Source organism: Emys orbicularis, chromosome 1, assembly GCF_028017835.1.
Source record: "Emys orbicularis isolate rEmyOrb1 chromosome 1, rEmyOrb1.hap1, whole genome shotgun sequence".
Classification (NCBI taxonomy): Eukaryota; Metazoa; Chordata; order Testudines; family Emydidae; genus Emys; species Emys orbicularis.
The window spans coordinates 95737061-95749923 of record NC_088683.1 but is presented as its reverse complement, the minus strand read 5'-3'; positions in this window follow the sequence as shown (position 1 = coordinate 95749923).

Here is a 12863-nt window from a genome sequence, read left to right as displayed (position 1 = left end):
CTTCAAAGAACTCTAAAAGATTAGTAAGACATGATTTCCCTTTACAGAAACCATGCTGACTTTTGCCCAACAATTTATGTTCTTTTATGTGTCTGACAATTTTATTCTTTACTATTGTTTCAACTAATTTGCCTGGTACTGACATTAGACTTACCGGTCCGTAATTGCCGGAATCACCTCTACAGCCCCTTTTAAATATTGGCATTACATTAGCTATCTTCCAGTCATTGGATACAAAAGCTGATTTAAAGGACAGGTTTCAAACCATAGTTAACAGTTCCGCAATTTCACATTTGAATTCTTTCAGAACTTTTGGGTGAATGCCATCTGATCCCGGTGACTTGTTACTGTTAAGTTTATCAATTAATTCCAAAACCTCCTCTAGTGACACTTCAATCTGTGACAATTCCTCAGATTTGTCACCTACAAAGGACGGCTCAGGTTTGGGAATCTCCCTAACATCCTGAGCCGTGAAGACTGAAGCAAAGAATTCATTTAGTTTCTCCGCAATGACTTTATCGTCTTTAAGTGGTCCTTCTGTATCTCGATCGTCCAGGGGCCCCACTGGTTGTTTAGCAGGCTTCCTGCTTCTGATGTACTTAAAAAACATTTCATTATTACCTTTTGAGTTTTTGGCTAGCTGTTCTTCAAACTCCCTTTTGGCTTTTCTTATTATATTTTTACACTTAATTTGGCAGTGTTTATGCTCCTTTCTATTTATTTCAATAGGATTTGACTTCCACTTTTTAAAAGATGCCTTTTTATCTCTCACTGCTTCTTTTACATGGTTGTTAAGCCACGGTGGCTCTTTTTAAATTCTTTTACTGTGCTTTTTAATTTGGGGGTATACATTTAAGGTGCGCCTCTATTATGGTGTCTTTGAAAAGCGTCCCTGCAGCTTGCAGGGATTTCACTCTAGTCACTGTACCTTTTAATTTCTGTTTAACTAACCTCCTCATTTTTGCATAGTTCCCCTTTCTGAAATTAAATGCCACAGTGTTGGGCTGTTGAGGTGTTCCTCCCACCACAGGAGATTCAGCTAGGAAATTGCCCAGGACTCAAGTGCAGCTCCCCTTGTGGATTTTTGGAGGGGTGGAGCCCCCTGATGTGGGGTTCTGTCTCTTCCATTCCATTATGGCCAGTTCATGCTTCATTTCTTTGTCTTTCAGTTCCAGGGCTAACTTCTGCCTGGCTGCTTCTGCTTTCATTTCTTTGTCAGCCTCCAGCTGTCTCAGTTCCATGGCTCTCTGATGTGCACCTTTTGCCTGGCTTCTTCTGCTTTGGCTTGCATCCTCATGGCTAGCTTCTGGGCTTCCATTTCCTTATCAGCCTCGAGCAGTCTCAGTTCAATGGCTCTCTGGTGGGCTGCTTTTTTCTCATCTGTTTCCATGTGTTTTAATTCCACCTGTGTCTTATGCATCCTTTCATTTTCTTCTACTTGCAACCTGTGGAGTGCCAACTTTTTGGTAGCTTCACTTTCACTAGTTTCCTGCTTCTCCTGTCCCTACTTCCCTTACCCAAAATAAGCAAACAGAAAATAACAAACCAGTAACCACTTTGTCTGTTCTCCAGCCACCACACTTAAAACTCACTTAAAATCATCGCCAGTGTCTAAGAGCAACAAGCTGTGCACATCACCCTGCTTGCTGCGCCACTGTGATGGGTTGGACCCCTCTTCTGGGATGCCACCTGATGTACTGGGATTTCACTGAGCCCGCTCGCTCCACTAGCCTGGTCCCCCTTTCCCTGTTTTGCTGAATCAGGCTCTTTGGCCTCTGGCAGCACACACACAGGTAGGGAGCAACAGCTGTAGAATCACACAGAGTCTGCAAACAGCTCTATGGGAAGATTCAGCTAGGAAATTGCCCAGCACTCAAGTACAGCTCCCCTCTGGAAAGTACACCCAAAATAATATTGTCTTGCGCTGTAGAGAAATTTATACAACGTAAGCTCATTAATTCACCCCCTCCCTCAATGTGGAGGAAGATATGCACAACTTCTTCTGCCCCCGCTCCCCCCCCCAGTTATAAATTGCACAAACTGGGTTTTATAATAAAAACAAGTTTATTAACTATAAAAGGTAGATTGTAAGTGTTTATAAGAGATAGCAAACAGAACAAAGCAGATTACTGAGCAAATAGAACAAAACACGCAAACACGGCTTAATACACTCAAGAAACAGGTTACAAAATGTAATTTCTCACCCTAAGTGTTGTTTTAGGTAAGTTGCAGAGTTTCTGTAGTTTAGAGTTCCAGTTATTTCTCTTTACAGACTAGACTCCTGTCTTAGGGTATGTCTACACTACCCATGTTACAGCGCAGCTGCAGCAGCACTGTGACATGGGCAGTGTAGTCACGCTTTATCGCTAGGGAAGAGCTCTCCCAGCGGTTAAAAAAAACCCACCTCAAATGAGCAGTGGTAGCTTTCTCGCCGGGAGTGCGGCTCCCAGTGATAAAGCACTGTCTATATTGGCGCTTTTCAGCACTAAAACTTTTGTTGCTCAGGGGGGTGTTTTTTCAGCCTCAGGCTAGACTCATCCTGTGCCTTCCCCTCAGCTCAGTTCCTTTGTCTCAGGTATTTTCAGCAGTCTTTCTTCTTGGGCAGGAAGGCAATGGAGAAGAGTCCTGTTTGCCTTACTCCCTAGCCTTATATAAAATTTACATAAGGCAGGAAGCCTTTGTTTCCAGTGTAAAAGTACCAGCAGTGTCCAAGGTGGTACTTTTTACCAGATGACATTATCACCTGACTTTGCAGTGTCAAAACAACCATGAAACCAGGTTTATTTGCAATCTCCACAGGAAGGAACTCCCGAAAGATGGGGGATCCACATCTTCTAAGACTCATTGTCGTTTTCCTAATAGCCCATTAAGGCTGATTGCTCACTGTCTGGTGGGCATCTCCTAGTATAACCACAGTTGTAATTGTTACATAGTCAATATTCCTAACTCCAGATACAGAAATGATACATGCATACAAATTGGATAATCACATCCAGTAAATCATAACCTTTCCAGTGATATCTTACATGAGCCAGCTTGCATAAAATATGTCTTAATTATGCCATATTCATATCATAAGCATATTTCTATAAAGAATATTGAGCGTCACATCACAGACAGTTTTGTTGGCGGAAGGAGCATTGTAGTCTGTGCACCTCCACTGTTTGGTCGATAAAAGCTGCCTTTTGTCAACAAAACTCTATAGTGTAGACAAGGTCTTTACGCCAGCTGAAACACTGACTCTTAATTTTAAAAAATCCTAGTTTCTGCTGCACAATTCTTCAACAGTGGATTCTGCAGCAAACTGAGTAGTTGAAGAATTGTGGAAAACAAGGGGCTCTGCTAATGCCTGAAACTTGCCAAAGCAAGATGAAAAGAGAAGGCTTGAGGCGTTTAAAAAAAGCTTTAAGGAAAACCAAGCATCTCAGCAGCTGCCAGTCAAAACCACAGTCAGTGCAATCGCTTTGATGCAAACACTAAGTTCTTCCCAGTAGTATGCAGCAGGAGTGTTTCCTAATTATTAGATACTGTACTGTCTTGGGGAACACAGGTGGGAGTAGGATTAGGACTAGTGTTTCTAGGCTTTATTAACATGTTATTTTTCTGTAGTTGGGGTTTTCTGATCAATTATGCTCTCTCACTTAGTAACTATCCTGTTTCACTGGATTTTTTTTCTTCATAAATATTTGTGGTCTGAATATTTTTGTTTTTTTAATGGGGGATGATGAAGGCTAGAAGCGTGCTTAGTGGGGGCATGTACTATTCAAGTTTCCACCTGCCAGGTGAGTACCTGAGTTCTTAGCTGCAGCACCCCCTGCTATCCCAGTCCTGAGCTCTCCACACAGCTGTTAATGTACCTCAAGCCTTATATGCAGCACCCCTTGCTATTCCTGTCCCAGCCCCACACAGCTCTACAAATGTACCTTCCTGCTGCCCTACAGCACCAGCTATCCCAATCCTGGCCCCACAGAGCTTAGCTCAGGGGTAGGCAACCTATGGCACGCGTGCCGAAGGCGGCACGTGAGCTGATTTTCAGTGGCACTCACACTGCCTGGGTCCTGGCCACTGGTCCGGGGGACTCTGCATTTTAATTTAATTTTAAATGAAGCTTCTTAAACATTTTAAAAACCTTATTTACTTTACATACAACAATAGTTTAGTTATACATTATAGACTTATAGAAAGAGACCTTCTAAAAACGTTAAAATGTATTACTGGCACGCCAAACCTTAAATTAAAGTGAATAAATGAAGACTCGGCACACCACTTCTGAAAGGTTGCTGACCCCTGGCTTAGCTAGTGCACCTTGATTGAGATCTGCAGCACCCCTTGCTATTCCAGTCCTTGCCTTACATAGCTCTCAATGCACCATTGTTAGGATCTGTAACTGAGGCACAGTTGTTTTGTTTCAGTTGTCTGTTAGTTTTGCTCCATCACTATCTTGTGCAGGGGTGTGGCCCTTTTCTCCATCTCCCCATGCTCTTGCCCACATCCTTCTCCCAACGGTATGGAATAAAACATTTCTACCTCACAAGAGGAACTAGAGGTATTGGAACGGCAGAGAGAGAAGGTCACTCTGGAGAGTTTTGTATAAGAAACAAGACAGTTAAGTGGGGGCAGCAAAGGAGACAGGAAGGTGAATTAGGGATGGGGAAGGAAAGTGAGTTAGGAGCATATTAGAGTCTGTCAAGCCTTTCAGCTCTAGATCACATTTGGTCTAATCAGGCCCATGTTGGTAATAACCAAAAATGGTCAGTGTGCAAAGTCTGCTCAGTGTCCTGTAGGAAATGGGTTTGTGGGTCTCAATTCAACATATCACAAAACACACCACCACAGTTGGTACTAATTGACAAGTTGGCACCCTCTGCCAAGAATGGACTGGGGCAGAGAGACTGATCTCTGTTCTCATCCATAATGGTTGGCCCCTCCAATAATTGGGTGTGCAGAGGGGAAATGATGTGTGGCAGATGCTTGCATTGCTTTATCTCTTCTGTCGGTACACAAAGGCACTCGGTGCTCCCAGCCATCAGTGCAGCACCATTTATAACTAAGGCTAAGATTTTGTCATGGATATTTTTAGTAAAAGTCTCAGACAGGTCATGGGCAATAAACAAAAATTCATGGACGCCCGTGACCTATCCGTGTCTTTTCCTAAAAATAACTGTGACAAAACGGGAAGTGGGGGGTCCAACACCACCACCACTGCAGCTCACGGCAGCGGTGGGCTGTGGGGTCCCCCCGCCACCAACGGCGGCTTGGAGCCCCGGGGCCAGTGGCTAGGAGTTGCAGGGTCCCCCTGCTGCCTGCTGCAGTTTGGAGCTCTGGGGCTGGTGGCTGGGAGCTGCAGGGGGCCCTGCCACCTATGGCAGCTGAGACCTCTGAGGCCCCCGCTGGCTGACAACACCAGTGCCCCGGCCCCTGGGCTGAAGTAGAAAATGTCACGGAGATCTCTGGAAGTCACAGATTCCATGTCTCCTGTGACTTCCCTGACATAATCATTGCCTTGTTTATAAGCAGTACATTCACTTTTAAAAATGTAAAAAAAAACAGTCCCTAGCTTTGCAAAGTATTTAGTGTGTCTTTACCCATATTCTGGTAGCACCTGAGACATGTATAGTATTTAGTTCCTTGGCGAAGATATTGTTATGTTGGGGGTTGGGTGAGATCATAGAATCGTAGAACTGGAAGGGACCTTGAGAGGTCATCTAGTCCAGTCCCCTGCACTCGTGGCAGGTCTCGCTGAAACTGGTGGATGTATCACCTGGGCTTCATTCAGGATAAATGTAAGAAACAGTTAAGCTCCTTTTGGAATAATATAGTTAAAACACTAGGAGCCATAGCCCAAAACACCAATCACATGCAAGGCCAGTCAGAAGGTGAGTGATGTGGGTAGAAGGGTTTCACTGGGGGCTTATGATGGGCTGTACCCTTGTTCATCCTTTTTACAAAACTATGATAAATCTTGTACAAAGTATACCTAGTGAGGTATCATTTGAAAACTCATAATTTGCTGATCATTATTGCCTGGTAAAACGTGTATTTAAAATTCTAAGATTCTATTGTGTGACATTGCGGAGACATGCTCCACGTTTAGAAAAGCAGGCACAGACCAGTTCCTCAGAGACAAAAGGCAAACTGACACCTCAGCCAGGTATCAACAAAATCAAATGGACTATCACCTGGTTAAGTGGCCATTCTTTGGCAGGGAAAAGGGTGTTACTCCTGTGGGAACTCTGCACCAAAAAATTAAAAATTCTGCACATAATATTTTAAAAATTGGCAAAACTCTGCATATTTTATTTGTCAAAATAACACAATATAATCATGCCAGATTCAATTATGTTGGTAATTTATTTCAAAATACTTGTCAGCAAATATGTCTGTAATAATACAGAAAAATAATTCAGGAGTTATTTTTTACAAATAGATTCCTCACTAGGTAAATTATGCATAACTTTGAGTAATAATTCATTTAAATTACAATACAGAAACGTATTTCCTGCACCCCTCAGAAGCAGTGCAAAGGATTGGTGAAATCTGGGAAGGGAGGAGCTGAAGAAGAGGGAAAGAGCATGGGAGTGAACCTGGAGGGTTGTTGGTGTGGGTGGAAGAAGTATGGAACAGTTTTTTTATGTGGGGGAGAGACTGTTGGGGAGTTGGGGAGCAGACCTTGACTGACCCCTAGCCTCTCCCATTCAGTCAGGCACATCTGCCCCTGTCCCCATGTGGCCCTGCAGCCTCCTCCCATTCAGCCCCGGCGCAATGCTGTCACCCCACTAGCTCCTGAGCCCCCTGCCCCAGTCTGCTAGGAGAGCTGCTCGGGCTTCTGTGATCTGAGATGGGAATCTGACCCCAGGGAATACCCTGCCCTAGGTGCCTTCTCTGTCCTCTTTGTCCCTGCGCTGTGCTCAGCACCCACATAGGGATACATGCAGCCCAGTGTGTCTTGCAGCATGCTGAGTAGGGCTAGTGGTTTGGTATGGTCAGTTGTATGGAAAGCCATAGTCTGAACACAGGGAAAAAAGGCAAAAGTCACAAATCTATAGTTTAAAAAAATGCCCAAAGGGATGGGCTGCCTCTCTTTAATCCAAAGAGGTTTTATTTTAAAGCCATTTAATAGTATATAGATAGTAGCTTAAAAACATTTTGGACCACGGTCCCAGTGTCTCCTGGTTCAGCCCTGCAGCAGCAGCAGAACGAGGAGGAAGGTGAGAGTCCACAGCTCTCCTTTCTTTAGTGCTGCTTTGCTTCCTCAGCTCCTGCCAAAGCAGCAGAAGCAGCAGCAGGTGCAGACACCTCCTACCCAGCCATATAAACTTGAGGACAATGAGATTTGGGCTCACTCAGATTTCCTGAGGATGCCTTATAAGCTGAGCTTTCACAAGTAGAAATCTAGGCTCTGCCCACTGAAGTGGCTCTCTTGGGCATAGCAAGATTGGCAAAATGCAGAAAGATATGGCCCCTAAAGTAACTGGGGCCTCACCCAGCCAGGCCTTTGAAGAGGGGGACCTTGAAATGCACCTGAAATGCAAATGGCAGCCAATACAGAGTGCCAAGCCTCTGGTGTGATGAACAGATGTCATGTAGCTCTGCTTAGAAGGCATGGTGGACCATGCAGCTTCTGGGTATCTCCAGGGGTTGTCAGCCCCAGGTGGAGCGAGTTGCAATAGTCCAGCCTGGCAGTGACAGGGTCTTAGATCTCTGTGGCAAGGTGTCTAGCAATGAGTATTGGTAGTTGGCCAGCTGAAAGTGAACAGAGATATTTCTGGTTACTACATCTACTCAGGCATCCTGGGGCAAGCAGGCCCCTGAGGCTGTGTATGCCCGACCACAGCAGCCAGCATCAGGGAAAAAGGAAGTCTTCCTTTCAGTTAGTTCCTCAAACTGCTTACTCAGTTTTGAACAGCATTATCTCTTTCTTGCCTGGTTTAGTCAGCTGCTCTTCATCCGGGTCCCCACTTCACTCATGTGCTGTGTCAGGAGGGAATCACAGCACCCATGATTAAGGCTACGTTTATGTCATGGAGGTCACGGAAGTCATGGAATCCCTGACTTCTAGACAGGGACATTTTCTGCTTCAGCCCAGGGGCTGCAGGACTGGAACTGGCAGCCAGCAGGGCCCCGGCAGGGTTTCAGGGAAGGTTGAAGGTTGACAGCCTCCTCAGGGGGCCCTCCTCAGGGTTGCAGCACAGGGGTGGGGGAGGACCTCGGGCCAGCGGCTGGGGTGTCCCATTTTCTCTTTGGGAAATATGGTCACCCTGCAGCTCCCAGCTGCCGTGGGTGGAGGGGGAACCCCACAGCTCCCAGCCGCCACGGTGGTGGGGGAAACCATGGAGCTGCAGCAGCAAAAGTCACAGACAGGTCATGGCTTCCATTATTTTATTTTTTTTATTGCTCATGACCTGTCTGTGACTTTTACTAAAAATAACCATGACAGAATCTTAGCCTTACCCATGATTATTGAAAAGATCACATCAAGCAGAGTGTCATCTGCCTACTGAGAGCAGCAGAGCTTATAGCATTTCACAGTCTGCCCCGGGGGCAGGTATTGAGGAGGAGGCATGATAGGGCAGATAGGACTAATGGCCTTGGGGAAGAGAAGTTACCCTTCACTACTCTCTGGGGACCTATCCAAAAGGAATCATAGGACTGGAAGGGACCTCGAGAGGTCATCTAGTCCAGTCCCTTGCACTCATGGCAGGAATAAGTATTATCTAGACCATTCCTGGCAGGTGTTTGTCTAACCTGCTCTTACAAATCTCCAACGATTTTTAAGAGCTGATTATGACTGGGAATGACTGGAAGCAGCTTAGAGCAAGTCTAGCTACACCTGCCAGAGCCAATGAAATAAATATCTGCCCCCTCCTTGAATCCCAGCTTCCATCCTCTTCTATTCTTGGGTCATTCTCTATTCCTCATAATCAGCCTCTTTCCCGGCAGTTTTCAAGGCTCCCCGTCTTATGTCATGTGTCATCTCTCTCTCTCACACCCCCAGCACGAGTCATGTCTGAACTCTTGAGAGATGTGTTCCAACCCCTCCTCCCCCCTGGCGAAAAAAATACATGTCTCTTTAAATCCAGAGTAGCAGTTATCATCATAAATCCCTCCCGCCTCCCCCTCTCTCAGCATCCTGACGTCAGGAGGAAGGAGTGTATAATGTGCGAAGCTCAGGGTGCAATATCACACACGCCAAATATTTTTAATTCATCAGGAGCTGCCAGCAGCCCGACAAGAGGAGAGAGAGGGAGAAGAAAAACCCCGTAGTGAGGCTGGGTGTGAGAGGACCGCTGCTCCCCGCAAGGTAATAGCGGAGCCTTCATCCACTCTAGGCACTGAAGCTTTGTAAATTACAGCTGCAAGAGGGGTTGTAATTGACTAGGAGGGGAGCGGAGGCACAATGCATTTGGTATCCTCTGGAATACTGCCCTAAGAGACGTAGGTGTGCAGTGACTCATTCTCGGAGATTAAACAGTTGTGCTGAGATTGAGAAGGTGTAAAATTTAAATGTGAATTAACTTTCCCCTCCTATTTCTCTCTCTCTCTTCTCCCCCTCCCATACCTTTTAAAAAAAAAATCATTTGGCACCAGCAGTAGTATTGTGTGTGTGTGAGAGAGAGACTTTTTTTTGCTGTGGGTGAATAGCTGTAATTTTGCCATCGAAGACTGGGATCAGCTGGGCTACGTCTCCTATCTATTCTGTCATTTTCAGAGGGAGGGGGGTGCGATTTGTTAAAACCTCTCCTTAATGATGTTTTAAAGAGGTTTTGTTTTGTTTTTTGACTGACTAAAATTGTTTCCTGCAAACAGCAAGTCCAATCTCCAAAGGAGGAAGGAAGAGGGTGTATGGAGACATTAGCTTGAGATATTAAAACAGCCGCTCTTCCCATTAAAAAACAAGCTGGGTATCTTTTGTTGTTATGATTTTTTTTAAAGGCTAATCAAGACTCCATGATGGCTTCTCTTTCCAACCCCCCACCCCTTTGGCACTGGTAGCTTGTTTGTTCTCTCTCCCATCACCAGCCCCAAATCCAGTAGCCTAGCACTGACTAAGAAGGCTTTTATAATCTAGCTATAAAGGTGACATTTATATTTTACCACTAATTGGGCTGTTCTGTTGTAGACGTGGCTGCTCCTCGGAGGGGTAAGTGTGATCAGCTCAAGGGAGGGGAGGTTTAAATATCTAATCCAGTAAATGGTTTATTTATTTATCTTTTATTGTGATTCATCTCCCTAAAGGAGCATTTAACATCTAGGACATGTAAGTGAAAGTGCATTGCTTGTGATGTGATTTAACTCTTGGTTGCAGGACACTGTAACCAACCCAGGCAGGGATAAGAGGCTTTCATTAGCATTGGATAGAGACAGCATTTATAAAAACCTACCAGACACCAGAGCTCTGATCTGAAGAGAAGGGAGAAAGGAAGAAAGAATAAGGGTAATCTGTAAACCAATGCAGCAGACCTGTTTATAGTAACCTATTTATTTAATCACCGCATTTCCCAGATGAATATCCATTAGAATAATCGCCCATGGGAGCAGCCCATTCCGACTTTCGGACCAGTGACCTTAAGTGGGTGTGTATATAAGGGGGGGAAATTAAAATGTAATTTTGTTACTGAACTCTGAGGACAAACTAATTCTATGTGTGTGTAGACCTATATCGAGAGAGATCTGTCTGTCTAGACAACTTGGGTTTTGGGGGTGTTAGACCAGCTTCATGTGTGGCTACAGGCCAGAATGCTTCTTTCACTTTTCTCTGCCCATACTACCGCTATCTCCTTGCCTGAGGCAAGGGTGTGCCAAGAATGCTTTCTAGGGTGAAGGAAATATACATGGTGGTCTCCAGTTTGGCAGCATGCTCCCTTTGATGCAGTACTTGGGGAGGGGGGATTTTCAGTGAAATGTTGCAGGGATCAGCCCCTTCTTAAAATGTATCATCTTTATTCATGATCTGGAAGAGGTGGCAAATAGCACAAGGAAACTCGCGATGGTTCTAATCTGGGAGGAGTTGCAAACACTAGCGACCTAGATAAGTGAGAGTGATGGGCAGGAAATAACTAAATGAGATTCCAGAGGAAAAATAATCTGAAACCAGCTAGTCTATGGAAGGGAGAAACTAGGGAAGCAGGAATGCTCAACAGATCAAGGTGTGAGAGTGGACAGCACATTAGACATGAATTTGTGATGGCCTATACCCACTGAAAAAGCTGATGCAACTTGGGGTTGGATGTGCAGAGGCATCCAATTAGAGAGCAGGAATGTAACAGTCCCATTTATTAGATGTCTTTTGGTGCAACCATCCCTGAAATATTGTTACCTTCTGGGCACCTCCTTACCTGAAAGGTCTTGACAAATTGGAGGAAATATGAAGAAGAGCAACAGAGATGATTAAAGGGCTGGAGGCATTGATTCACAGGGGTAGATTAACCAAACTAGCTATGTATACCGTAGCTTGGCTGAATGACATCTGAGGGATTTTCTTTGCTCTGTACTGAGGGGAGGGAGAAAGGGGGCTATTATCTCTTCAAAAGCATCCTTCCCATATTTGGAGGCACCCAAAGGGTGGTTCGTTAAAGGAGGTCACAGCCAGCTCCCAAATGAATGTGTCTATATTTAAAAGAGAGAGATTTTTGTTTGATAAATTGTGGGCCCTTCCGATGATCTGGATGAATGGGGCACAGGGAGCTCTGAATGAAAGCTGATGTGTCTATAGCCTGTCTTGAATAATTGAACTAGGTTTTTGCATATTCTTTGGTTTAAAAAAAAAAAAAAAAGACTGTTCTATGTCAGTGATGCTTGGAAATGTTCCTTTTTTCTTTCTTGAAGTAGCTAAGGTAGCTGTCACTCATGCTGCTGCAGGAGAGAGTAAAACTGCAGGCTTCTGGACTATTGCAGTGCTTTTAATGACATAGAAGGGTTTGGTGTTTTGAATTAGAACACAGGCTGCTGAGCCTGCTCCCCAAATGAGCTCAGAGTGTGAGGCCTAGACACTCAGGTCCTGGCCTCACATGGCTTTCACCTACTCCTACTGTCCAAGCAAAGCCACTGAGCTGCTGTCCTCCTCCAAAGGGAAATGCCTGGGGGGAATGAGTCTGTCAGCAATAGGCAGGGGCCTGTACTGGAAAACCTCTCGACTTCTTCCATTTCGTGGAGCTGCGTTGGTGCACGCAGCACTGTGCCATGGGAGCGACCTGGATTCCCTCCCCCTCGGCAGATCTGTCATTCAGATTTCCATTGCCAAGGCTGGGAGAGGTTGAAACACTTGTGAAGGAAGCACTCTTAGCCCCAGGGCAGAGGGGAGCATGGCTGTTGGGGGTATGGAAGAGGAGCAACGCAAGGTGCTTTTCTCAACAACCCTCCTCCACCTTGCCTGATACAGCTCTTATCCGTAAGAATGTGGCTCCTGGGATCCGAAGGGGAATCCTTCTGGGGAGGGACATGAAAGAGGCTTTCTCTGTGCTCCCAAGCCCCTCTGCATCTCCCTCTGGCCAGATGGGAAGAGCGAGGACTCTTGTGCTGATCCATTCACAGTTCTTCTCATCCTCTAGTGCAGGAGTTCTCAACCTTTTTCTTTCTGAACCCCCCCCCCCCCAACATGCTATAAAAACTCCATAGCCCACCTGTGCCACAACTGGTTTTCTGCATATAAAAGCTAGGGCTGGCATTAGGGGGTAGCAAGCAGGGCAATTGTCTGGGGCCCCATGCCAGAGGGCCCCCCACAAAGCTAAGTTCACCTTCAGCCTCGGGTGGTGGGGCTCATGGCCCCGAACTTCAGCCCCATGTGGTGGGGCTTCGGCTTTCTGCCCTGGGCCTGAGAGAGTCTAAAATACTGGCCCTGCTTGATGGATCCCCTGAAATCTGCT